Here is a 25,989-nt window from a genome sequence, read left to right as displayed (position 1 = left end):
TTCCTTGGTAAAGACAACTTAAAAAAAATCTCGACTCACAAATCACCTGCATTGTTAGTAATTCCTTGACCTCTTTTAGACACAGTCAGTTGCAACCATAATGCTCCAGTATAGTCCTCCAGTATACCATTCATTAACTTAGACTTGGATGTACAAATATCTCCCCTGGGGATCATGCTAAAATGTAGACTTCAATTCACTAGATCTCTAGAGAGCCTGGAGATTCTGCACTTCTAACAAGTTCCAAGATGATGCTTGTGCTGCTGGGCTGCAGACCACCCTTTGAGTAGATGGCTTTATAACACCATGAAGTTGCCTATCTTGGAACTTTAAATCTTTGGGAGATGATTGGGCTGCCGTGTGGTCCTGGGTGTTAAATGTTGCCTTTCTCTTGAGCAACTTAGTCAAGATCTGTACTTCTACTTAAGTGCACGTAGGAAAGCCACAGAGTATGATGATATTTTTCTGTACCTCATTCCCCCAATCCACTATGAGCCTCTCAGAATCAAAGTCTGTGTGTTGTTCATCATTAGCTTTTTTGCACCTGACCATTGGCTCCTAATAGGCACTCTGAAAAGCTTTGTGGAATGGATAGATGAACACATTAACACCACAAATTAAAAACAGTGAAGTACTTTTTCCAAATAGTAGTAACTGGAAGAATCCCAGGCTTTTGAGCAGAATCAGAGTCAATTTAGTGCAGGGACCAAGTCAGGAGACCAGACACTATAATCAAGTGGGCATCAAAAGTTAACTGGCACTTGCCATCTGTGGGCCTGTGTGTTCCCTAAAGCCCTGTCCTTTTTCTGGCTGGAGCTGCCTTGATGTCTTCTCTCTATCTTCTGGCCCATTGCCTGGTATCCTGTCACTATTCTCATAGTCTTGTCAGTTATTGAGATATCTGTCTCGTTGTTGTACTAATAACCCATTTTCAAGCTGGATCTCCAAAGCTGTAGGAATAGCTGATGTTGCTATGCCTGGAGCTTTTTGCTGGACAGGTCTAAATATAAGCTGAATGGGTGTGGATGGTTGTTTAATGGACAATCCCTGGTCAAGAAACCTCAGTTCTAGACTTGGTTCACCAGTCACTATTTTTGCAATTTGGCCAAATCACATACCCTCTCTAAGCCTCCATTTCCTCATCTGAAACAAAGGGGCCGGGGTGAACCAGGTAATGGTAAAGCTCTTCTTCATCCATAAGAGTCTGAGATTTTTGAATCACAGTACCTTACCCTCTCCTGCCCTAAGCAGTATAAGGATTTTAAAACAGCTTAAATCCTCATTATTTAACTCGATAAAACCCAAGTCCCGGTGGTTGGTGTCCCTAGAATGACATACTCTTTACATATGAGAACTTGATTTGCCAAGTTACCCTATTATTTTCATCTCACATTCATGCCCAACAGATTTATTCAGGAGGGAAAGGCCTGTATGAAAATAATATCAAAATAAGGCCACTTGCTGGAACTTTTCTGGCCATGATAATTATGGACTTCAACCTTGCATGGTTTCAAATGGACAGCTGTGTGTAAATATTAATTTTTCTTTGAGGGCTTTTAAAAAAGATTTTCTTCAGTAGTTTTGTTTTCACAACACAAGCAAGAGAATTAGTGCTTCTGACAAAACAGCAATTAAAACGTGTGTTGCATCTCAGCTTGTAAAGTGACATGCAGTTTTTGGAAACGGGACATCGTTTTAAATGGAATAAATTTTCTTTGTTATATTATTGATTAGAACAGTTATGATCTCAGCTCTTCTCTTTTTTCAAAAAATTTCAGTTCAGAATCTTTCTCATCTTCTTTTGAGGTTACCTTTCTAAGTGGCCAAGATGTCCCTTCTTGTCCATTGCTCTGACTTATATTATCGAACAGATCCTAATTTTTCCAGCCTTTATTCTGATTTCTGCTCTTCACTTCTCTGTTACATGTTGGATTGTTTGTAGATCTTCTCACTGTATTTTTCCCTACCATTTGGTTAGGATGTGTAGCCAACATACTACTTGACCTCCAAAGATTCATGGTCCCCTTCCAGCTGGTTTCCCAGCCAGGACTACATTTCCCAGCATCCTTTGCATTAGGTAGGACTATAAGACTAGTTCTAGCCAATGGAATGTGGGTGGTAGTAGTGTATCACTTCCTGAAGGGATTAAGAAGCAGGTTTGCCTTCTCCCTGGTCTTTCTTCATTTGCCATCTCAATGGGGAAGGCCTGAAGGACTAGAGGAGGGTGGGGCCACAAATAGAAATGAGGCAGTTTTGATGCATAAAGGACCATGTTGGAGGCCATCAGACCTACCAACTTTGGGCTATCGATGAGAAGCAAAAGAATTTCTATTTTGTTTCATCAGTGAGGTTTCAGGGTTGTTCTGCTATGGCAGCTAACATTACCTTAACTAACACAAAATGTTTTCAGTTCTGTGTTTCCATCCCAGGTTTTTGTCTCCTGTTTTCAGCATGGTATCTTTTAGGACTTACTGGTTTGTTGGAAGATGGGGAAAATCTGATCCTTCCTAGTAACTTATAATACTAGTGAGGGACACACAAATGAGTCTTAGATCACTGGAGCTTTGGGGGTTTTGTGTTGGGAAATTGGTGGGCACTGGAGAAGCGCAGTAAGAGGAATTAGACAAGAGAGAATTTTGAGAAGGTGCCAGAGTTTACTGGGATGATTTGTTAGTTTTATTTATTGAAGAAAGGCCTAGAGGATTCAACATTGATGTAATTTTTAGGAGACAAGTTTGGATCTTGTTCTCAGATGCTTCCCAGTTTTGCTCAAGTTGAAAAGGCTGCTGGATTGTTTTGGATTTGTAAGGAGTGGGCTCAGGAGATTGTAGTGGATTTAAGGGAACAGCATGTCATGTGGGTACAAAACAGTGAAACACAGGATTAGGTAAGAGGGGAAAGACCTAGATTCTGGGTTTAGCTCTGCCTCTCTGCCTCTGTTTCACTGGTCTGGTTACTTAATTGATCTGTGTCTCGATTTCCTGATCAGTAAAATTGGTATAATAGCACTTTCCCTGTAGAATTTTGACACAGACCAAATGATAAATTGCTTAAGTGCTTAACACAGAGCCTGGTATATTGTGTCAAATGTGAGCTGTTTATCAATCTCTTTCTTTGTTTTTAAGCAAAATTGGTACATTACTATAAACTTGATCACTGCTGGGTCTTCAGCATCTAGAACAGTGCCTGGTACATAGGGATTCAACAAATAATGGTTATCTGAAAGAAAAATTATACAGTTTTTATTGTTTTTCTTTTCATGTACTGTTATATTGTAAGCATTTTCCTATAAGTTATTTGCAGAAACATGATTTTAGAATGGTTGCTGTGATCAATATTTAATAAACACATTTACAGCTCACATATCCAATTGTGAGCTTCTCTTTGGTGGTGTCAGCAGGTAACCACTTTTTCTAAAGATGCTGATGTTGAGCAGTATATTTTTGCAATTTCTCTTAGGGTGATATATCTAGAGCCTGCAGCATATTCTTTTGAACACTGACAAGGATGGCAAATTGTCAACATTTGCAGGTGAATTAGATTGTTGGAAATAGTCACAAGTCACTCTGGACCAAGTTGTTGTAAATGAAGAATAATTTGGCTTCATGGAAAAGTTAAGAGCCTAATGTTGCAGAAATTTAAAAATAACTCTGATATCAGAAAGAAAAGTTCCAAAATTTCATCGAGTAGAAGAATTCACGTTGGAAAAAGTGAGTAGCCACACAAGGTGGCTGCTTTAAGAAAAGATTCATTTGAATGTGTATCTTCCACTATTTAAAATCAGACCTCAGGTCAATGGAAAAACATTACATTTTAAAGAGATATTTCTTGGTTCAACTTTCACAAAGTTCAAAAGCCTCCAAAAATAAAAACACTTGGTTTGGCTTTTTGGCTAAAGAGCCTGAAGGAAACTCTGTTGAGAGTTGAATATGGAAAGTCTTCGTCAGTAATTTCTGGTTGCTAGAAGGTTAAATGATTGAGAAAATTAGAATACTGCTAAGTTAAGACTGTCAAGAATAGATATTTGGGTTCCTACTATTTGATATTTGATCCTACAGTGATTTGAAAGAGGTGGCGAGAGCTTTGCTTTCTGGAAAATAAAAACTTAAAGAGAGAATGGCAATATTATTATCAGTATGTAATGTCTTATAATAAATTTTAAGGGTTTGGAGAGAGAGCTGGGCCCAGTTCTCTCATTGCCTGATACTCACTGCTGCCTTTAGAGGGGAGTAAAATTATTTATATTCCTGTAACACTTTCCAAAGAAATCTCATATACTGTATTCTATTTGATCCTCCCAACATGCTAAGTAGGCATGATTATCTCTGATTCTCAGATGAAATAACCTCAGGCTGAAAGAGCCTGTGACTTGCCTATGGTCACTCAATTAGTGATTGATCTGGGCCACTAAATATTGACCAACCTGGGACACTAAAAGAAGTTTGCAGTGTACTTCTCTTTAATCTATTTTTGTAATATCCAAATATTTTGATTTTTCGGTTTTATGAATCTGGCTTCAAAATATACAAAATGGTATGTAATGTTAACTGAACCATGTTTAGAAAAATAAGTAAAAACATTTGAGGTTATTGCTTTACTTGACTGCTAACTTTATCAAAACAAAAGTACTTAGATTCGGTAAACTGGAAAGGAAACTCACATAATATTTTTCATTTTATGATTGAGAGTTAACAGTCTTGTTGAGTTGGTTCTAAAATTTGCCTCCTCTCTAAGGTAGATATATTTTATTGTATCACCAAATAAGACTAATTCATTTTTTTTCACTGAAATTTTTGATGGACAAATTTAGACAATGGGATACTAGAAAATGACATTAATTTGCTCCATGGTTTTGCCCAAATGCAAAAGAAACTCCCCTTCTGACAGAAACCTTACGTTTCAGTTGGTGACACGTGATCGTGGGTGGGGGTGTCTTTTCAGCCTTACCTCAACTCCTTTGATTAATCTCTACTCATTCTTCTAAGAACACATACACAACCCAGTCATTTTGTGGGCATGCAGTACATTTTAAAATGTTGGAAATGGAATAGTATTTAAGCTTCTCACAGTAGAGGAAATGCCATTTCATTCTGGGAATCAATAGTTTTTCTCTTCAGGAGATGATTTTGATGGCAGTGGAAGCTTCCTTTCTCTGTTTCATAAAGCTGGTGACAACTGCATTCATTTCACAAGGCCATGTTGTTTTAAGAATATTAGGAGAAATTTTTCTTTCCTTGAATGCTTGGTTTGAAAACATCACCCTTTGACAGGGGGCTTCAACTGTATCTATAGTACTTTATTTCTTGGAAAATAAATCTGAAGCAAATATAGCAGGATTCTGGGATTAGGTAGATCTTGTATTAGCTACGTGATTGTTATATTTAAATAATTCCTAACAATTTGTTTGAAATGTTGCATTTTTTTCCTGCAAAATTATTATTATTATTTTTGCTTCAGGAAGGTTGTCGCTGAGCTAACATCTGTGCCAACCTTCCTCTGTTTTTCGTATTGGGATGCCACCACAGCGTGGCTTGGTGAGCAGTGTGGAGGTCCTCACCTGGGATCCAAACCCTCAAACCCTGAGTTGCCAAAGTGGAGTGCGTGAACTTAACCGTTACACTGCCAGGCCAGCCCCCCTAAAAAATTAATGTTCATTATAAAAAGTTATATTAACCCAAACATCCAAAAATTACAGAAGAGTATAAAACCTGTAATCTCAACACCTTAACAACCACAATGATTTAATATGGTGACAATTCTGATAGTCTAATAGTCTGATAGGTGTGTATTTGCATAATTTAATCAACATATATAAAATGTATCTTATTTTTAATTTAACATATCGTAAGCATTTCCCCATTTTTCTGCGTTGTTTTCAAAAATATCAATTTAAATGAATGCAGAAAAGATGTGTTTTGATTCTCTGTATCATTCCCTATTAGTCATATGATTTTCTGCTTCGTCACTCTTACAAGTAATGCTGCCATAGGCCCTATGAATACAGATTTCCCATTTCCTTGATTATTTTTTATCACCTTTATTTCCTCCTTCAAATGGCATATGACACTTGAGAACTTGTCTAAGCAACTGCCTTCAGGTGGAGGCCAGGTGTACTTGCTGTGCTCTCTGCTTACGAGGCTCTTCACCTAAATCACAGCAAGGCCAACTGCTCCTTGTAACTGTGGAGCTTGGCTCAGATGTCACTTCCTCAGAGAATTCTTCTCTGACCGCTTGTTAAGAGTTGAATTATGACCTCCTCCCTCCCCCAAAGTATGTTGAAATCCTAATCTCCAGTACTATTGAATGTAACTTTATTTGGAAATAAGGTCTTTGCAGAAGTAACCAAGTTAAGATGAATTCATTAGAATTGGCCCTAATCTGATGACTCATGTGCCTATAAGACAAGGGAAATTTGGGCACACAGACACACAGAGGGAAGAGAGCCGTGTGAAGACGGAGGCTGAGGTTGGAGTTATACTGTCACAGAATACCCAAGCCAAGGAACGCCTGGGACTGCCAGAAGCTGGAAGAAGCAGGGAAAGATCCTCCCCAGAGGCTGTAGAGGGAGCATGGTCCTACCAACTCTTTGATTTCAGGCCCCTAGTCTCCAGGACTGTGAGAGAATATATTTCTATCGTCTTACACCACCCAGTTTTTAGTGTTTTCTTATAGTAGCCCTAGGAAACTAACATACCCCTCTTCCTGAAGTAGCATCCACAACCCCCTTGCCCTACCATGTTGGTGTCTATCCTGTTATCCTGTTTTATTGTCTTCATAGCCGCTTATGAAATGCTCATGGTCATTCACGGGTTTCTGTGTTCATTTTTCATTTCGTGCTTAGCCTTGGCCTCGTTGTTTAATTTTTTCCCCCATGGACTGTAAGCTCCTAGAGAGCAAGGACCTTGTCTGTCATTCTCGGTTGTGCTTGCAAAACACATTTGTAATAATGAATGGTCAGTGAGAAGAGGAGTATCAAAGAGCGTGGTTTATGCTCATGTGGCTTTGCAGTGCTCCCTGGCCCTCTCTGGGCAGGTGGCTGGATACCTGCCTTTGAACTTGGAGCAACACTATTTTTGAAGTAGTAACCGTGGATATCTGAAAGGTGGATTCTGAAAACTTATTCAGTGCAGGTAACTTTGAGGCTGGTGCCTTAGATCAAGGAGCCAAAGGTGGCAAGAACAGGGATGAAATTATATCGAAAGAAAAGTGGAAGAGCACTTTCTTATCTCTTAGCTACTGGATCTTCTGTGACACAAAAATGCAGATTGAGACTGACACGGAGGCCTTTGTCCCTTTGCCTCTGTACTTTAGTGTGGTAGGGTAAGTAGTAATGACGATGTTTCCCATCCTTACTCAATTCCTTCATTTCTCCCCAGAGAAGCTCCTTGGAGTCTGTGATCTCACAGATAGAACTGAATCACCCTCTGTAGAAAGAGCAACAGAAGTGGACATCACGTGTGACCATCAGACTTCAAAGAAGGTGCTAGCCTAAGAGTGAGACAGAAACATTTTGATGTACTCTTTAAGCAAAGTTTCCTGTTCCTGAAGAAGATGTGATATATGGGAGGGAGAAGTAATGAGAGGGCAGGACGATTGTGGAGAGCCCACCCTCCTCTTCCCCACCAAGAGTTCAGATGTTCCAAACCTAATGTCAGGAAGCTACGTGGAAGTTTGGGTACACAGAGTTGTCCTTCTTCTTGAGAACCCCTGGCCACCAGTGGTTAAGCTATGTTTGTCGTAGGAGTTGACTCTCTTTTCTGCCAGACTCTCTGACTTTCCCATTGGACTCATGCTGGTATATTTTCCTTTTTCTTGCTTGCCCAGTTGAGAAGGGTATGAAGAGAAAGCCTTGCTGCTGACCGAGGTGAGAGTGTACAGAATCTCTTTGATATCATCCAGTGAGCTGCAACAACAGTAGAAACCACCACTGACATTATGTTAACTTTAACATATATTTTCTTAATAAGGTCTATAACGTTGCATACCAACATGCTGAAGGAAGTGTCAGTTATCATCTAAATAATACCTGGCTCATAGTAGGTGTTCTGTAAGTATTTTTCAGATGTGTGAATTGCTAAAGTCTGGTCATTATATTCTTGGAGTTTGTTATATTCTTGGGTGCTCTAAAAATGAGGATTGATTTGGTGTTGATGCAATCTCACTTTGGAATTCATTCCACTTGATAATGAATGGTGTGCATTTAAAAGGCAACTTCCCAGGGCATAGAGAGGGACTGAGGGGTATCACAAAGCCAACTGGGCAGCCAGGAGTGAGTCTGTGGTCTTTCAGTTCCATAGTCCAGTCAGATGAGCTGAATGTGAGAAACAAGGGACATTCTTACAAGTCATTCACTATAGAGAAGCCAGTCACACTTTAAAATTATGTCAGATCATGTCCCTCCCCTGATTAAAGCCTGCAATGGTTTCCCAACACACTTGAAATAAAACCAATGTCCTAACCAGGTTCTAGAAGCCTATGTGATCTGGGTCCTGCCTAACTCTAGCCCTTGTGTTATGATACCTTTTCACTTCAAATACCCAAAGTCCTCTTTTGTTAAACCAATCCCTCCAAAGGTGCTTGAGTTTTATGTCCAGAGAAATTGTCCACAAAATATTATGCTTACAAAGGTCCTGATCAGGGCCTTTCTGGTGGCTATTCAAGCAGGCTTGGCTCATTGTCATTTTGAATGAAATTTCAAAGACCATGACTCAGAAAGCATGTCAGTGCTGAAGCAGCTCTTGTTAAGAACTGTTCTCTTTCTAACGCTGGTGTTGTATCAAGGTGCCCTTCCAGGTAGATGCGCCAACATTCAAAGACTTGATAGAGACGAGGGAGAATCGAGGATTCACAAGGAGTCAAGTGCTGAGGGGTGAAACTGTTGAAGTGCATTTAGGTTCCTTCCCACTAACAGCTAATTCAGTGTTATGATGCACAGGATTTAACAGGAATAGTCCAAACAAGCTGTGCCTAAGGAAACAATGAAAGATTTCACCACTTAACTGGGAACATGAAACTGCTGTGACACTGATGATGCCTCAGAAGTAGCTGTTCATAATGACAACTGCGGAAGGCTTTACATTTAATTAGTTACTCCTCAGCTGGTAGAGGTAGCTTTATGTGGAGTCAGATCTGGTAACTAACTTTTAAACCATGATTTCAGGTATTGGGAAGGTCTTGCTTTTCCTGACCGAGCAAAATACTTTGCCTGCCTGCTCAGTGGTTTAGAAAATTATTTTAAGAGCAGACAGATTTATGATAGACCCATAGAATGAAATTCTATAGATTGAGAATGATCTAGATTTATATTTAATGGCATGAAAATATACCCAAGATATATTATTAACTGAAAAAACTAAAAGTATATACAGTTTTATAAAAAACAGCTTTATGAAAAAAATGTAGATAAGCATCTATTTTTTTCCAGCTTTATTGAGATATATTTGACACGTAACATTGTGTAAGTTTAAGGTGTGCTGATTTGATATGCGTATCTGTTACAGAATGTTTGCCACAATAAGGTTAGTTAACATACCCTTCATCTCACATGATTCTCATTTTGTTGTTGTTGTTGTTATGGTGAGAACGTTAAAGCTCTACTCTCATAGCAATTTTCAGGTATACAATACAATACTGTTAACTATAGTCACCAGGCTGTACCTTAGATCCCCAGAACTTATTCATCTTATAAATGGAAGTTTGTACCCTTTGACCAACATCTCCCCATTTCCCCCACCTCTCAACCCTGGCAACTGCCATACTACTCTTGGCTTCTAGGAGTTTGATGTTTTTAGATTCCACATGTAAGTGGATTCATACAGTATTTGTCTTTCTCTTTCTGACTGACTTCATTTAGTGTAATGCCCTCAAGGTCTATTTCTCTATTTTTGAAAGGATATAAAGGAAGTAAGCTTAACTCTTACACACTCGAATGTTACAAGGGGTAATTTCTGGGTCATGGAATCACCTGTACTTTCCTCCAAGGGCAGGTCCTGTTGGGCAGTGATACATAGAGATGGACGTCTCTTAAGGTAGTCATTTTCAAATTCTCAGTTTTATCAGTGGTGCGCTTTTTTCAAATCAAATACTATGTGAATGCCAAGATGTAAGACAGATGTGCATGGAATTGCTCTCACTGAAATGGAGGAGAGGCAGAGCAGATCTTTTTGTACTTCCCACCCCTGCAATTCTCCTGCAGTTGTTCCCAGGTACAAAGGGGTCTAGGGAGCACTACTTAGACACCATTACACTGGGGCTGTGGGGGGCAGGGTGGGGCGCAAGCTCTGGAGTTGGATCTTAAAATAATTAATTTAAAACCAGCCATCCATGTAATGAAAATCCCACTAGCTTGGGCTGCATTCCCTCAAGCATGCTGTGGTCGCAACAGTTGAGGTATTAAGTCAAAATATTAAACAAATGCCAAAGAATCCTTTACGGACTAAGACTTAGTATCTTTGTGTTCCTTAGGTGCCATGAAACTTTAATGTTAGAGTGGATAGATTTGAAGAGGCTTATGATCACAAATTCAGCAGGATGTTGTGTAGCTATTATGCTCAAGCACCAGACCTGTCACTCAGAAACAGTCGGCACACGATTATTCATCACCAGTGGGTGGGAGAGGACCCTAGTTTGAGCTTTTGAGAAACTACATAGAAAAGACTTTTATTTGCACAGCTTCCAGTATGGTGGCTGCTGAGTTGTTTTCCAAATGCTCAGAGGTCCCCAAGGATGTCCTTGCAGGGACGGGAGGACGTTGGTGTCCTGGACACTCTGGGTGCCACCTCCAGCTTTGAACAGATGAGTTGTGTTTCCATTTTACTATATTGCTATTCAATTTAAGGCTTCATTGGAAAAAGAAATATCTGCTGTAGAAAAGTACAAGTTTGAAAGCTACTGCTTAACATATCAATCGGTGTGCTAAAATTGGAAGTGTTTTGCCACTGGGTCAAGTGCTTATTTCTGTGAGCTCAAAATTAATCAACTTGAAACATAAATATTTTTGCCTGTGAGAAAGAAAGGGAAAATTTTATGAATTAGCCTTTTGCCTTACTTGTGATCATTTATATGCCACAAGTGAACTAAGATAAAATTATTGGTCTACTTTTTTCTGTTTTTAAAAAATTAATACTTTTTTGTAAATGGTAGAGAGCTTGAAAAATGTCGATATGCATAGAGATGAAAACATTATACACATTCCCACAGCCAGAGAAAACTACCATGAACATGATATATTTCAAGTCTGTTTTCTGTACGCTTATGTATGTGCTTACGTATTTGGCATTATAGTGTATGTAAAGTTTTATATTCTGGTCCTTTTGTTTTCCATTATATTGTGAGCTTTTTTCTCTGTCATTAAAAGTTCTGTTGTGTGGCTGTACCATCGTTTATTTTACTTCTATGTTTCTTTTGGACATTTAGGTTGTTTTAAATTTTTTACTCTTACCAATAATACAGGGTACCTCTTTGTAAATGAATATTTAGTAGTAGCTCTTATTTTCTATCAGCTGGAGGCCTAGAAGTATGATTACTGAGTAAAAGGTAGAAAGGAATACCTTTAACGCTCCTCACACGCACCACACACACACACACACACAGCCCAACTTCGTGCCACCTGTGTGCGTGTGAGAGTGGTATTACTGCTCCCTGCTCAGCAGTGCACATTAGCATGACTTTGGCTTTTTTTGGTAATTTGATCCATCCATTTAAGAAATATTCATTGAGCACCTATTTTGTTTCAGGCTCTGTTCCCAAAAAGTGGTGTGTGGCAGGAATAGACAAAGTTCTTGTTCTCATGGAACTTACATTCTAGCAGGGAGATTGACAATAAACAAATACATTTTTAATTTACACCAATAATTTAACAGGTGAAAAGCACTATTGCAGTAAGCTTTGGCAGGGTGGGGGGTGGTTCTGTTGAAATCTGTCACCAGTGATTTCTAAGGCCCCTTTCACACTCTCGGGCAAGATGTACTGTTCGTTTGGGCCACTGTGTTCTATTTTGGCTAAGTACATTCGTTTAGGAGTTTATTTGTTTTCTTCCACATAATCCCTTTAGGATTTGCAGTTTTTTTTTTTATCATTGGTACCAAATTAGTGAGGCATTTTTAAAAGCCTTTTATCATTTCAATGATTATAATAATGTAAATGTTTTTCAGGAAAGCAAAAAGATTCAGTAGAGGAGAGCTATGATTACTTGAGTTTTTTGCATGCCTTTTTTCTCTGGTTTTGTTGTTTCTTTTCAATAGAGCTAAGGAGTAGAAAAGGAGCAATAGTATCTTCACACTGTCATTAGTGTTTGTCATTGTGTGGTCAGAAAAGAAAAATAAGATTTCTGAAAATACGAAGGGCTTCCAATATTCAGAGTGTGTGTACATATATTCAGAGTATATATTTAACATAATAGATGTAATTAAAGATCTTTCTCTTGAACTTGGTAGTAATGAGAGAGACTCTTACTGATGTTAGGGGTGTGTAACTAGTTTCTGCAGGTGCTCTTGTGCAAGGCAGAGAGGCGTACAAAGAGTTCTGGTGTGGTTAGGAGCACGCACTGTGGAGCCCGGCTGCCAGGTGCAAATCATGGCTCCACCCTGAACAGCTCTGTGACCTTGGTCAAATTACTCCATCTCTCTGGGCCTTAGATAGTCCCCATTTTATAGATTGTGAGGATTAAGTGAGTTAATATATGTAAAGTTCTTAGAACACTGCCTGGCCCACAAAAAAAAGGCTTAGTAAGGTTTAGTTATTATCCTTATTATCATCATTATTATATTGTTGTATCACTCTATCTCTGAGAACTGCTCTAAGACCTTTGGGCCAGATGAACTATGTATTCGGGTCACTTTCTTACTCAATTTTGCTGCTAAGCACATTCATATAATTAATCTGTCGTTCTGCTGTCAAAGTGCCCAGGAGATCTGATTTTTTTCTCTTTCCTGTCTTAGAATCTTCACTTAATGTCTCTTGACTTCTGGCTGCAATAGTCCTCTCCTTCCGTTTCCTAAGACAGATAAGTATTACACTCCGACGCTCACAGTCTTTAATCTGCCCAGCTCTCTTGGTTCAATACCCATCTGACGACCTCTATTTTGTAACAACAGTGACACCACTCAGTATGAAAGTGAGATCTTCTGAGATGATCTCCTCTTATGACTGGTACATCTCACAGGGTTGTACTATTTTGTGCACCCCACCAACATGAGCATCCTTTACTAGTTCTCTGTATATATCCAGTGGTTGGAAACATTTTGAAATATGAATTATTATTTAGGTTAATGAACTTTGGACATTTTTGGGAAAATCTCCCTCATCTCATGCTCATGATTACATTTCCTAGGTGTTTCTTTTTATTCCCCCTTTCCTGTCTTCTCACACACATTCCTTGCTGGAGAATTCTCCTTGGACATGTAGGCAGGTTGAGTTGGCCTGTGAACTGGTGATTTTCACCTTGACTGCGCGTTGGATTTATCTTACGAAGTTTAGAAAATATTATTGCTGAGTTCCCAGCCCCAAAGGTTCTGATTTACCTCTTCCAGGGAAGTTGTTGCCAAGGTGTGGTTTTCACTGTTTTAACAAGACTTCTAGTTGATCCTGATGGAAACTAAAATTTAAGAACCACTGATCTTGGGTACATGACCTGATCATGGGGCATTTTAACAGTTCCTGAGATGGTTCTAATTTACAGCCAATGTTGAGAACCACTGCAATGGCTTCCTCTGGATGACATAATCATAAGAAGTATCAACTTGTAAAGATTAGTGGAGCTTTTAATGGCAAGGGTTCTGTATAAAATAGAAGTAAAAATTTCATCCATTTGTAAGCTCCTAATTGTGGACCTATGGTAGGTTGAGTTACCAAATTGTCTCTGAATGAAGCTCAGCTTTCAGTTTTCTAAGGCAAGACAGCTTTACTATTGAGCTCTTGTGTCTTCTTCTGGAAAATTGTATATTATTGATAAAGCTTTGGCGTGGGTTATTGAGTTAGGCCTATTCTTGCATTTCACTGAGTTCATAATTAAGCCAGTTTATATGAAAGACTTGACAGACAAGACTTAGAGTTAAATGTATTGATTTGCATATTGATTTTCTTTGAATCTTGTGGTTGCCACTGTATATCACACCCGACTAGAATCTGCTTTGTTTTGATAAGAAAGATAATTCAGGCAGTTGGGTTTATTGCTTAGGCTGTTAAATTGCAAAATAAAATAAAAGTTGTCAACCATTTTCTTTTATGGCTGTTGGAGGAAAGGTTCATATTAAAGTTAAAGTGACTAGGCTGAATGTTGACAGGATGTATTTATTTACCCTGGATTCAATAGTTCTGCTCATCTCTAAAACATCCTCAGATCATTCTGTAGCAGTGACTCTCTACTTTAATTATTAATTTAGTTTTTTGAGGAAGATTAACCCTGAGCTAACATCTGCTGCCAATCCTCCTCTTTTTGCTGAGGAAGACTGGCCCTGAGCTAACATTCGTGCCCATCTTCCTCTACTTTATATGTGGGACGCCTACCACAGCATGGCGTGCCAAGTGGCACGTAGGTCCGCACCTTGGATTCGAACTGGTGAATGCCTGGCCTCCAAAGAAGAATGTGCGAACTTAACCACTGAGCCACCCAGCTGGCCCCAGTGATTCTCTACTTTAGCACACTTAGAATTCCCTAGAGGGTTGTTAAAACAAGGATCCTGGACCCCACCCCAGAGTTTCTGATTCAGTAGGTCTAGGGTGAGACCTGAGAGTTTGCATCTGACATATTCTCAGGTGACGTGACTGCACCTGGTGGTGGTGGTGGTGGTGGGGACACATATTGAGAACCACTGTCCTAAAGCATTTTCTATTATATTTCCTAGTGCGCTATTACATAGGGTGTATCTGAGGGAAAAAATTATCTTCATTAAGGTTACCCAGGAATATGTTTAGTCATAGGGAGTAGAAATATGTTAGAATAATTGCAAAATATTTGCTCTAAATATGAATTTCATACTCTCCTAATTCCATTTGTAGCTATGGGATCCCATAGTAACACACAAGAAACAGAGATCTATCCATCTCAGAGATTTGTAAAGCTTTTTGGCCTCACTGTGTTCACTCGCATAATGGGAATGTTCTTTGCAAAGTTGAAAGCCTCATTCAAAGGATAAATATTTCTGGAAAATGTTAGTGTAGCACTGGGTCCATGATAGTACCTTTTTCAATCTCTTTCCAGTCCATATCCCGTAAGGATTTATATCACTTAGTGAATAGCTGAGTCTATTTTCTGGGTCCTTGGCATCTACAGCTAGAGCACCAAAAATTACGTTGTAAAAATTTCCATTCAACTGAATGCTTTCAGCTTCTGGATGCCCAAGAATACCATTACAAGCCCATACATCACTTAACATGTAGCATTTGCACATAAAAATTCTAAGACACATAATTTAAGAAAGAAAAAAGGAGATCCCTATATTCTACAACCTAACTCCAAAGAGCCTACAAAATAAGGCACTACCAAAAGGAAATGCACAGTGCTTCCAGAACCACTGAGATCCCATGTTAGAGAAGGCAAATATCCATCATAAATGTGCTGCTCATGAGCTTTAGTTAAGGAAATACAGAGCTTGGAGTAAAGCTCACAGAGAGAGAGGAAGGACTATATATCCCACTATGGTCTCTTGCATTTCTGCATGTTTCTACATGTCTATGTCTTGCACTTAACTGTTCCAGACTAACTTTTCAAGGGTATTTGTGTGGTAAACAGCTTTGGAAGATATAGTTTCCCCCTCTGGAGCAAAGGGCAGGCATCTGTATTGCCCCTTATAAAAGATTTGGGTTCCCTAAGTTCAGCATGTGTCTTCTAAAATGCAACCCATCGCATGGGCAGGTGTCACCTGACCCACTTCACATCACCCTGCTGGCATTGGGGCTCAGGGAAATGGTACAAAAATGCTGACACTCTGGCTATTGCTATTGCTATGAGTAATAAATGGTCCTTTGTCTGTGACCTTGGAGTCCTGTGTCTTCTACCAGCACCCACAAAACTGTGGCAGGCTGACTTGTTAACGTGCAACTAGGGAAAATATCAGACCCTTCAGTTCTTGGCACTGCTTTCCCTCAGTTGAGTACCCAGCACGGTTCGGTTCAGTCTTTTATTACATGCTCTCTTGGAGCTGTATTCTTTTCCTTCAGAACAATTATTTTTGTCATTGTACATTATGTTCATTCATTAGTAGGAGTATTTGATTTATATTTATCTTCTCCACTAGACTTCATGAAACAAGGGCTGTGAACTTTAATTTATTTTGTTCACTTTTGAAACTTGACTGCCCTGCATAGAGCTTAACTAAATTTAGTGAACGAATGAAGGAATGGAGCCTTCTTTGGTTAGCTCTTCTTGCAAGTTGGATTCCCTGGAAAGAGACTCTGAGACAGAGATAAGCATGCATGATGTTTATTAGAATCAACACATGTGGAGGGAAGAGAAGAAAGCAGGACTGGGCAAAAGGATTCACTCTCAACAAATTCCCATCCAGTCTCATGCGGAGCTCCCTTCAGAGTTGTCCTGAGTTGAGGCAAGGGGCCAGGACCTTTATAGCCCCTCTTCAACCATATGTGGGATGTGACCTTCCCTGGGTAGGGGGTGCAACCATGGACAAGGCCATTTTCAAAGAGGGCTGATTGTCAAGGGCCATATTCTGGTAATATTCCAGCATCTGGGGGAACAATTCCTTCATCACTGAGGGGAGCTCTGGGAGGCATATCACACAGTCCACCACAGCCCCCTTCAATGTTTATGTTCTTGGTCCAAGAGTAAACCTAGAAATGACCTTCCTCTTACTATTGTTTTGTGTGGCTCTTGTGAGCTATTTAAGGGTGGGTATGATATCTTATTCATTTTTGCAATCTCTTGTTTATTTCAAGACGCTCACTCTGTCTCCCATGGAGTGTTAAATGGCGCATTGATACTGCAATGCTTGTTGGGTTTTGATATAATAATCTGCTGTTTAAGAACCGCGTGATTGGAGTTCCTTAAGACCCCTGTCATACGGAGGAGAGTTTTTGACATAAAGGGGGAAGGCCTTGAACATTCACTTCTTATTTCTCCTTCACAAGAGCTCTGTGCTCCAAATGCTTTAAAATCCTCAGAGAATATCTGGTTCTTTCATACGTTTAAGCTCTTGCATGTGCTATTTCCTTGGACCAGAATGCCAATATGTCTATCTTTCTGCCTGCACTCTCTTTTCTCTCCATTTCTAAGAATACTTTGGAACTCAGCTCAAATGTTGCATCTTTTGCAAAATATTTTCTGAGTTTCTCCCCTGACTCTCCCCTCAGGCTTGTTTGTGTTCTCGGTGTTTTGTAGAGACTTCCTCTTAGCACTTTTCAGTTTGCTATAATTTCTTTAGTGTCTCTCTCTATTGTGGGACTGAGAGTTTCTTGTGGGCAGAGGCTATATTTTATTCATGTATCCTCAGACTGCATCACAAGGCCTGGTACCAGTGGTGTGCAGGAGCTGGCTCATAAGGACTTGTGACTGCCAAATATTAAATTTTAAGGAATTTTGTGAGTAGGTTGTGAAATACAGTGATTAGTAAAAATTAAATTACATAAAATTATAATTAAATAAATTATATCAAAAGACAAAGCAAATAAATACTACCAACTCACCTCTTCCTAATTGTTTTTCTGCCTTTGCTGTTATCCACACTCTTGAAGTCATTTACATCTATGTTGTCTGTAGTGGGGACGTATTATATAGTGATCTGCACTGAGCATCTCTTCCCAACTCTGTGTTCCGTCACATCATACTGGTAGCTTGAAATTGGCTATGATGGAGGAATTTACTGTGGTAACTGGCAAATGATACAAACCAGGGCTCTACCTCAACCCAAACTGGTTGTTGAACATTTACCAGCACACCACTGCCTGGCACAAAGGTGGTACTTGATAAATGTCAGCTGAACGTAGGGGAAAGAGATTTTGGAAAACTTCACTTGGAGTGGGCCTGAGGTTGGCAGCTATGGAGGCCCAGATGCAGATTTGAGGAAGCCCATGTGAATCTGGGACTGTTAAGGATTGCTCCTAGGGGCACAGTGTCATCGTTGGCCATTTTGATTTCTGTTCTCATCGTACCTGCCATATTTGCTTGCACTAACCAATGTGTGGGACCTGATGTGTTTTAAAATACACTCTCCAGGAGTTGCCACTTCATATTCAGTTTCTTACTTCAACAAGCTGGTGTTACCTGAGATGGAATATTAACTGAGAGAAAGAGAGATTGGTTTTTTTGTGTTTATTTTTAACTAAAAGCTCAACACACAGGCCCTGAGCGACTGCATGAAATTTTAATTGCAAATAGGATGCATTTTGATTGCCATATGGCCGTATCATGATGTACATTGACTTTTTCTGAACTGCTAAGTGTGAATATTCTAAGATGACAGATGTGGTTCGTGGTGCTGTTAGGTCACTGGAGGGGGATGTTTTCCTAAAGTTGAGATCAAGGGTTGCATGTGCGGAGCCAAGTGAACTGGGGAATATGAGCAATTATTTGTGATTCTGCCCAAAATGTCAGGGTCTGAGGAAGAGGGGCTGGTGCCAAAGGCTGAAGTGGTGGCGACTCTGTTTCATTTAAAGATACAGGGCTTCTCTGTCCTCCCCTATGTTGGACTAAAGGAGATATTTTATTTTATTTTTAAAATGAAAAGAGATTTTTATTTTCTTATTATAATATAAATTCATACTCCTTGTAAAATAAAATAAAAAAGACAATACCAGAAGAAATAAAGAAGAAAGCAAAAATAAATCATCCAATATCTTATCACTTCGAGCTAACTCTTTAAACGTTTTGGTATTTATCTCTCCAGAGTTTAGATATATCCTTGGCCCTACCAGTCAAAAAGATTAGATTGAATTTTATTTTCCACAACTTATGTTTAAAAACATTAGATTTCCTTGCAGTTCCTACATGTAAAATAGCATTTTAATATTTTGTTTCTTGGCACACTAGCCCCATGGCGATTCTGATGGTGCTTAATTCCTCTGAAAGATATAGTGCCTGATTTGAGAGATTTTCAAGCTAGTATGGAACTTTCACTACCTCTGGTTTCATTGGAAATTAGAGCAAATTGAAGAGGACAGGACAACGTGGGGCCCAGTGGTCCTTGAATGTTGCAGAGTTCTTCTGAGAGGGAAATGAAACTGGAAATGCGGGATGGGGTTTTATTCTTTGGCCCATTCATTCAACAGACGTCTGCAGCGACTCTGTGTCAGGCACTGGTGTCCAGAGATGAATAAGATGCAGCCACTGCTCACATTCTAGTAGTGGACATCCTAGTAGTTACACAGCTGTGTAAACGAATAAAGTATGATGGGCATGATAATTGCTATTACAGGGATTTTAAACAGAAATCTATGGGACCCCAAAGGATACAGTGATTAACTCTTCTTGGGAGGCACTAAGGGACTATATGAGTTAGATCTTTTTCTCTTCCAAGTGAAAACCCAACATAAACTTTAGCAAAAAAGAGAAAAGAATCCAGGGACTCAAATACTGTCATTAGAAATTTGCCTCATTCTCCTTGTCTTGACTACTTCTTGCCTGGTGAAGGCTTTATCTTTCTGCAAGCTCCTCCTATATTATGGCAAAATGGTCTACATAGCCATAGGATGACTTTTTATCAGATGTTTTATTCATACCTCTTTCTGAGTGTGGAGGAGCCCTGGAGAAAAGGTATTCTGGTTCAGCCGGTGCCACATGTCCATCTTTGAGCTAGTCCTTATGTCCAGGGTGATGCCATTCTCCTTGTCCGGGCTTAGGTCACATGACCTCTCCTGTGGCCTCCCTTGAACCCTATGTACTTCGAGTGGGGAATAGATGTGTCCTGAACCAGGGGAATGGATGCTGGCAGATGTCCACGGAGGAAGGATTCACCTGGGAGGTGACACTTGGCTTGCCCTTTGCAGGATGCGTAGTCTCGTACCAGGTAAAGGCTTTTGAGTGTCAGGGGATTGATGTAGGTGGCTGCGTTAGGGTATGCAAAAGAGAAGGAAGTTGGGTTGAGGCCAAAAACAGAGGTGACACGAGTCCAAATTGTGAAAGGCCTTTCAGACTACACCAAGAAATTTCGATTTATCCTGATATGAAGATGCTGATGGAAGTTTTTAATGTGGATAAATGATATGGTTAGCTTTGATGTTTAGGAAGACAATCTGGTGAAAGTATGGGACATGGATTTGAATGGAGAGAATCTGTATTTTTCAGAAAAAGATAGAAATATGTTGGCTGAGAGTGGTGCACTCTGGTTGCCAGCTCCAAAATGGCGGCCTGGGGCACCTGGCTGAGGATTGTGGGGGAAAGAACGCCAATGGATTAGCAACGTTTGCCATCTGAATGGGATGGAGGGTGGTGGCATACAGGCTCTGTATTCGATGATCCTGATCAAGCTATGGCCAATGAAAGATTATTAAAGTTTTCCCCCTCTTCCTTTTCTTTCCAAAAAGGATAAAGAAATTCTTAACAACTTACAAAGCCCTTATTATTTATTTATTTACTATTACTGTCACCATCTTATTATTTGTTGACAATAGACTAGAATAAATCATCTTTCCATATGGCTTGCCTTATACATCAATGAAACAATGAAACGTTACTATTTGCTTCAATATAAATGTAACAATTTTTTTAGAAGTTGGAAATTCTTGCTTGAAAGTGTCTTCCTGAGAGAGTTCTGGAAACTGAACCTTACGTGATATTCCCTGTGGTCATAGCCGTCATGTGCCCCCTGCTCTTGGGTCTTGGGTTATAAATTTTCATCTCATTTCTCTGAGCTTGAGTTTTAAGGCATAATAATAGATGGTGGTAGATGGAACTGCCACTTTTTGGTTTTCTGCTCTTACTATATGGATGGATAGATTAATTTATAGTGCTATTAATCTGTTACCCTTCACCAGCCACAAATTCAATTTCATACATTAAGGTGTGACTCTAGAGGGGATAGGCTAAGGACAGATCTCAGGGCATGGGTAACAAGTTATTAAAGTTGGAGATGAATGTGTGAATGACTGTGAGGAACAAAAGTAACTCATGGAATTTTTTAAATGACTATTTTAAAATAGACAGCCAATTAGTACCCTCTTTAAATCTATGAAAATAAGAAAGCAGTGCAATCAGATTGTTTGAGATCTCACCCCTACCTTACTTTTGAGCTTCTTCTCTTGACATCACCTGCTTCTACTTTAAGCCCCTGAAATTCCAAATTCTGTTTACAGCTCCTTTGAATGTGTCATGCTGTTTCAGAACTGTGTGTTTCCGTTCATGCTGTTGCCTCTGTCTGGCATGATTTTCTTGCCCATTTTGCCCACTTAACATTTTCCAAAACCTAATTCATTTGCCATTTCCAGGAAGCATTCTTCGATGCCTCTCTCCCTTATTTCCTTCCTGTACCTTATGCAAACTTCCATTATTTCACTCATCCCACCGGACTCTATTTACTTGTTTATACAGCTGTCTGCTCTACTTGACTGTGAGCTTGTTCTTGATAAGGATCATATTCTATCGTGGTATCCTGGTATATAGTGGGAGATCAATAAATGCCTGCCAGATTGATTTCAATGCCAATGTCACAGGTATCTCAGAAGACTCTTATAAGCTGAGTATACAGCAAAAGAAAAAGATTGAGATTAGCTCCACTCTCCCAACTTTCTAATGCCAGAGGCATGGAAGACCTCAATATGAAAAGATTTCTAATTCGAGATGTTTCAGTGGAGTCCATTTTCCTTTTAATTTATTTTTGGCTCATTTGAAAAAAGCACAGCTACTTTTGAAATGGAACAGTAGATCAAGGGTGTGTTATTCACTTAGGGAAACGTCTTTCTCTTCCTAAGTACTTGGGCACATGTGCTGTCTTTGCTTCTCTTGCAGTGGCGGCTCAGGGTCAGCGCCTTTCATCTCTGATGCTCTGTGTGCAGCCTCCAGCGGATCACATTCAGCTTGCTCGTCTTGGCAATGTTTTATTCATTAAAGTGTTACCAAATGGAAATTATCTTTTGACTGTTAACAAGCTGTGCTAACACGAACCTCTATAAAAAATGAGTTAGCTCAAACTAAGGTGCGAGGATAGAGCCGTTTATCTCTCCCCTCCTGACTTCAAAATAGGACTGGGGCAGAATTCTTCTTGGGGATACTTCCCAGTAATCAGAGAACTCTTCGCCGATCACCTGTGTAAAGTAGCTCTCCATGCCTCTCCATCCCTTTACTCTGCTTTATTTTTCTCCCTAGCACTTATCACCACCTGGCATATTTGTTTGTTTATTGTCAGTTTCTTCTACTAGAATGTAAATATGAGAGCAGGGAATGTATTCACTGCTGTTTCTGAGCTCCTAGAACCACACCTGACTCAGAGAAGGTGCCTAATAAATATGTGTCAATTGAAAGGGGGTGTGCTTATCACCACTGTTCATAGAGCCCTCACCATGTGCCGGGCAATGTGGTGATCATTTGGCGTATATTATTTAGTGTCCTTCTCACACCATGCAACCAGTAAGGTATTCTGCCATTTCCATTTACCCTGAAGGAAATGAAGCTTAGAGGGATCTAGTAAGTTGTCTAAGATTTCACAGCTGTATAACTGGTGAAGCCGAACAGTGTTAGATCCGAGCAGTGTCAGCATTTTTAACCAGTGTGGTGTTTGTGATGGGTAGGTTCAGGTTTGTGAATCAGTCATTGGAGTTAGGTAATGTTGTTTCTTGTGCAATATTCTGTCATTTGGGGTCTTGGGATTCCCTGTGTCTCATCCCATGCCATTCAATTTAGTCTTTTACCCATAAAAACAATAATTTGCTAAGATTTATAATTTTTAAGGTTTTAGGAACTATATCAAGTCTTGTACCTAGGTGATCTCATTTGATCCTCACGATAATCACACAGAGGAGATCTTATTATTCCCCTGGCACAGATGGAGAGAGGAGATTCAGATGATTTAAATGACTTACCCAAAGCCACATTGCTGATAAATAGCATAGCTTGGACTTGAACACAGGCTTCTTGGTTTTGGTGCCCATTTGCTGACCTATAACCCTTTACTGTCTAACTGGAAATTCCCTATGCGATATTTTGTATACAACCAGAAGAAAATAATAGTGCAATCTTAAGCTGTATATTAAGAAATTAATGTCTGTGCAATGGAAAGGAATAACCTTGGAGAACTTTGTGATGGTTGGGCCACACATGGAGAACTGTGTCCATGTATTGGTGCCACATTTTAAGGAGAGACACAGAACCAGAGAGCATCCTATGAAGGGGAGGACAATGAGGAGCTTAGGATTTGAAGAATGGTTGAGCAAGGTAGAGATGCTTGCCTTGTAGAAGGGAAAACATAGGCCAAGGAAACGTGATGGCTGAGAGACAGGATGTGAAGCGAGGTCTGACGGAAGAGGCTTCCTGTTTATTGGGAGGCATTATATCAAGGTGGCTATAAACTGAAAGCCTGAGTTATTGTCTGTGTTTACATCCAAGCTTATCCTCTTACTGGCTGCTATCCTTGGGCAACTTATTTCATCTCTGTCTCATTGTCTTATCTGTTAAATGTGGGCAAGCCTACTTCCTTCATTGTGTTGAGATGAAAATTGAAACAGTGCATGAAAAGCCCCTAGCACACTGCCTGACACATAGTAAATGCCCAATAAACATTGGCTATCATATTGTTAGACAGCTGTGGCTTCAGAGAGAGATGTCTGTGATGGATTATGGCTCCTCGTGTGCCAGTGCCCTTAGGGAACCCTATCAGTTATCTAGTTCAGTAGCTTCATTTTGCAAAAGAGATACCGGAACCTCAGACAGGAGAAAGTCAGGGCTTGAGATTATATGGAGAGTCATCTGCGGGACTGAGTCTATCACCCAACTCGTCTACCGCACGCTGTCTGAGGTTTCGTCATGTGGCTGGTGGCTGTGCTAACTGTCAGCTCCAGTTCAGCAGTGGGGAGTGACACGCCGTAAACAGGGAGTGTACTCTTGGTTAGACCCAGGGTCACCGCTCTGTCGATGCCTAAAAGGGTTCTGGGAAGGAGATGGGTAACACAGAATGGTATTAACCCCTCCGTCAGGCTGTCTTGCTGATTCCACCACCAAAAATATCCAGAGTCTGACCACTTCTCTCCAGCTCTCTTGCTGCCACCTTAGTCCTTGTCACCACCATCTCTCATCTGCACAACTGCAGGTCTCCCAACTGGCCTTCCCCGCAGTCTATTTTTCTCCTACAATGGATTCTCCATGCAGAAGCCAGAGGGATCTCATGACATGTAAATTCAATCATGCTTCCCATCCCCACCCTGCTTAGCATTTTCTAACTGGCTTCCTCTTGCACTTGGAACAGAATCCAAACTCCTCATCATGGCCTGCCAGACCCTATAGGATCTACCCCTGCCTTTTTCTCTGATGTCATCCCCATTCACACTTCTACTTACTCGCAAGTTCCAGTCACACTGGCATTCATCCTGTTCCCAAAAGTATCCATCTAGTTCATACCACAGGGCCTTTGCATATGTTCTTCCACCAGATATTTGAATGGATGGCTTCTCCTTATCACTCATATTTCAGTCTAATTTTCCCTTCCTTAGAGAGGCTGTCTCTATCTCTGGTGGCCCTGTTCTCCTTTCTCTCATTCCATTATTCTTATGGCACCTACTTTCTGAAATTATCCTGAAGTCATGTGTTTTTCTAACTAAATGTCTTTACACTGGGGCCTTTGTACTTGTTTCTTGCTATATCCTTACTCCCAAAATGGTGTCTGAATGAACTCCTTGTGAATTAGGGTTTACTGCACCACAGGGAGTTTGTGTTCATAACACAAATACAGAAAGTCACATCTGGAGAAGACATTCCGGACCCAAACTCAATCTTTCTAGGGATTTAATTTCTCACTCCGTCAGTGAGGATAAAGCTAGGTGCTTTTAAACTCAAGATATACGAAGGTAGTTATTAATGTCTAGGAGGACATTTCAGCTAAACATAAGGGAGAATCCACAAATCAGCAGCTCAGAGTTTGAGGTGAAGGGGGAGAGGATGGGAGAGTGGTCCAGGGGGCACTTATTTATTATCTCCACCAATATTTGAAAATCCACCATTAGCTTCTTGCTCCAGACTTTCAGTTATATGTTCCTTCCCTCTTCTCCCTTTCTGGGATCCTAAGGTGGCAAAAAATATGATGAGCTTGGTTGCTGGCACCTAATCTTGCCTAGGTAATTTCTAAAGCAGGATCACAACTTCTCAGATGTCTTCAGGGGCCAGAGCGATAGCAGAAATGCAAGAATTTATATGTGTCAGAAAGTAGAGAGTCATGGGGCAGGTGGAGAGCTGGAGTGCATATGCCCACTGCAAGGTGCCCATGTTAAAAAAGAAACAAGTCAGTGGCTGGATTTGGTCTTTGGCCGGGAACTTGAGTCTCCCATTTTAAGAACTCTTCTCCTTCTGATTTTATGACTAAGCAGTTTTTTTTAACCAGTCAATACCTTTTGGATGTGTAGGTTTCCTTTATACAAGCACTTATTCAGTGTCTATTAACTTAGGATTTTGGTCCATGACCAACCAAACTGACACGTGTGAAGAAGTAGGCTGGGATTTTTTTTTAAGTGGAGAGACTCCTAATTGCCCATCTTGTCTCCTTCCTTTACCTAAGGGCTTGCCCTTAATACAGTGTGGCTAATTAATCAGAGTTAAAGATAAATTGTCTGCTATTTTGTTGCTTTCTCATTGTAATGTGAAAACAGCTGCAAAGTCCCAAAGTCTCTGTTTTCCTAGTATTATTTATGGATCCTCTGCACAGGTGTTCTTGTAGAAGTATATTTGAATAGAATATTTGGAAGTACTACCTAAGGCTATTTAAAAGAGGCTGTAATGTACCTAATTATTTCTAGTAACGAAATTATTATAGGAGCATGTCTGTTTAAAAGAAAATTAAATTATCCATTATCCAGTGATCAATTGGGAAAAAGTATATCAGAGAAATGATAACAGTAAATTTG

General features: G+C 40.0%; 1 long non-coding RNA gene across 1 annotated transcript in view; it reads left to right on the top strand.

Annotated features, from left to right (window-relative positions):
• The window catches only part of LOC139076108 (uncharacterized), a 262,266-nt gene that overhangs the window by 117,783 nt on the left and 118,494 nt on the right, over positions 1-25,989 (top strand). The window lies entirely within an intron of this gene.

The sequence above is a fragment of the Equus przewalskii genome, chromosome 15, assembly GCF_037783145.1.
Source record: "Equus przewalskii isolate Varuska chromosome 15, EquPr2, whole genome shotgun sequence".
In the NCBI taxonomy this organism is placed as follows: Eukaryota; Metazoa; Chordata; class Mammalia; order Perissodactyla; family Equidae; genus Equus; species Equus przewalskii.
The sequence above is the reverse complement of the archived record's forward strand: the minus strand, read 5'-3'. Positions and strand labels throughout refer to the sequence as shown.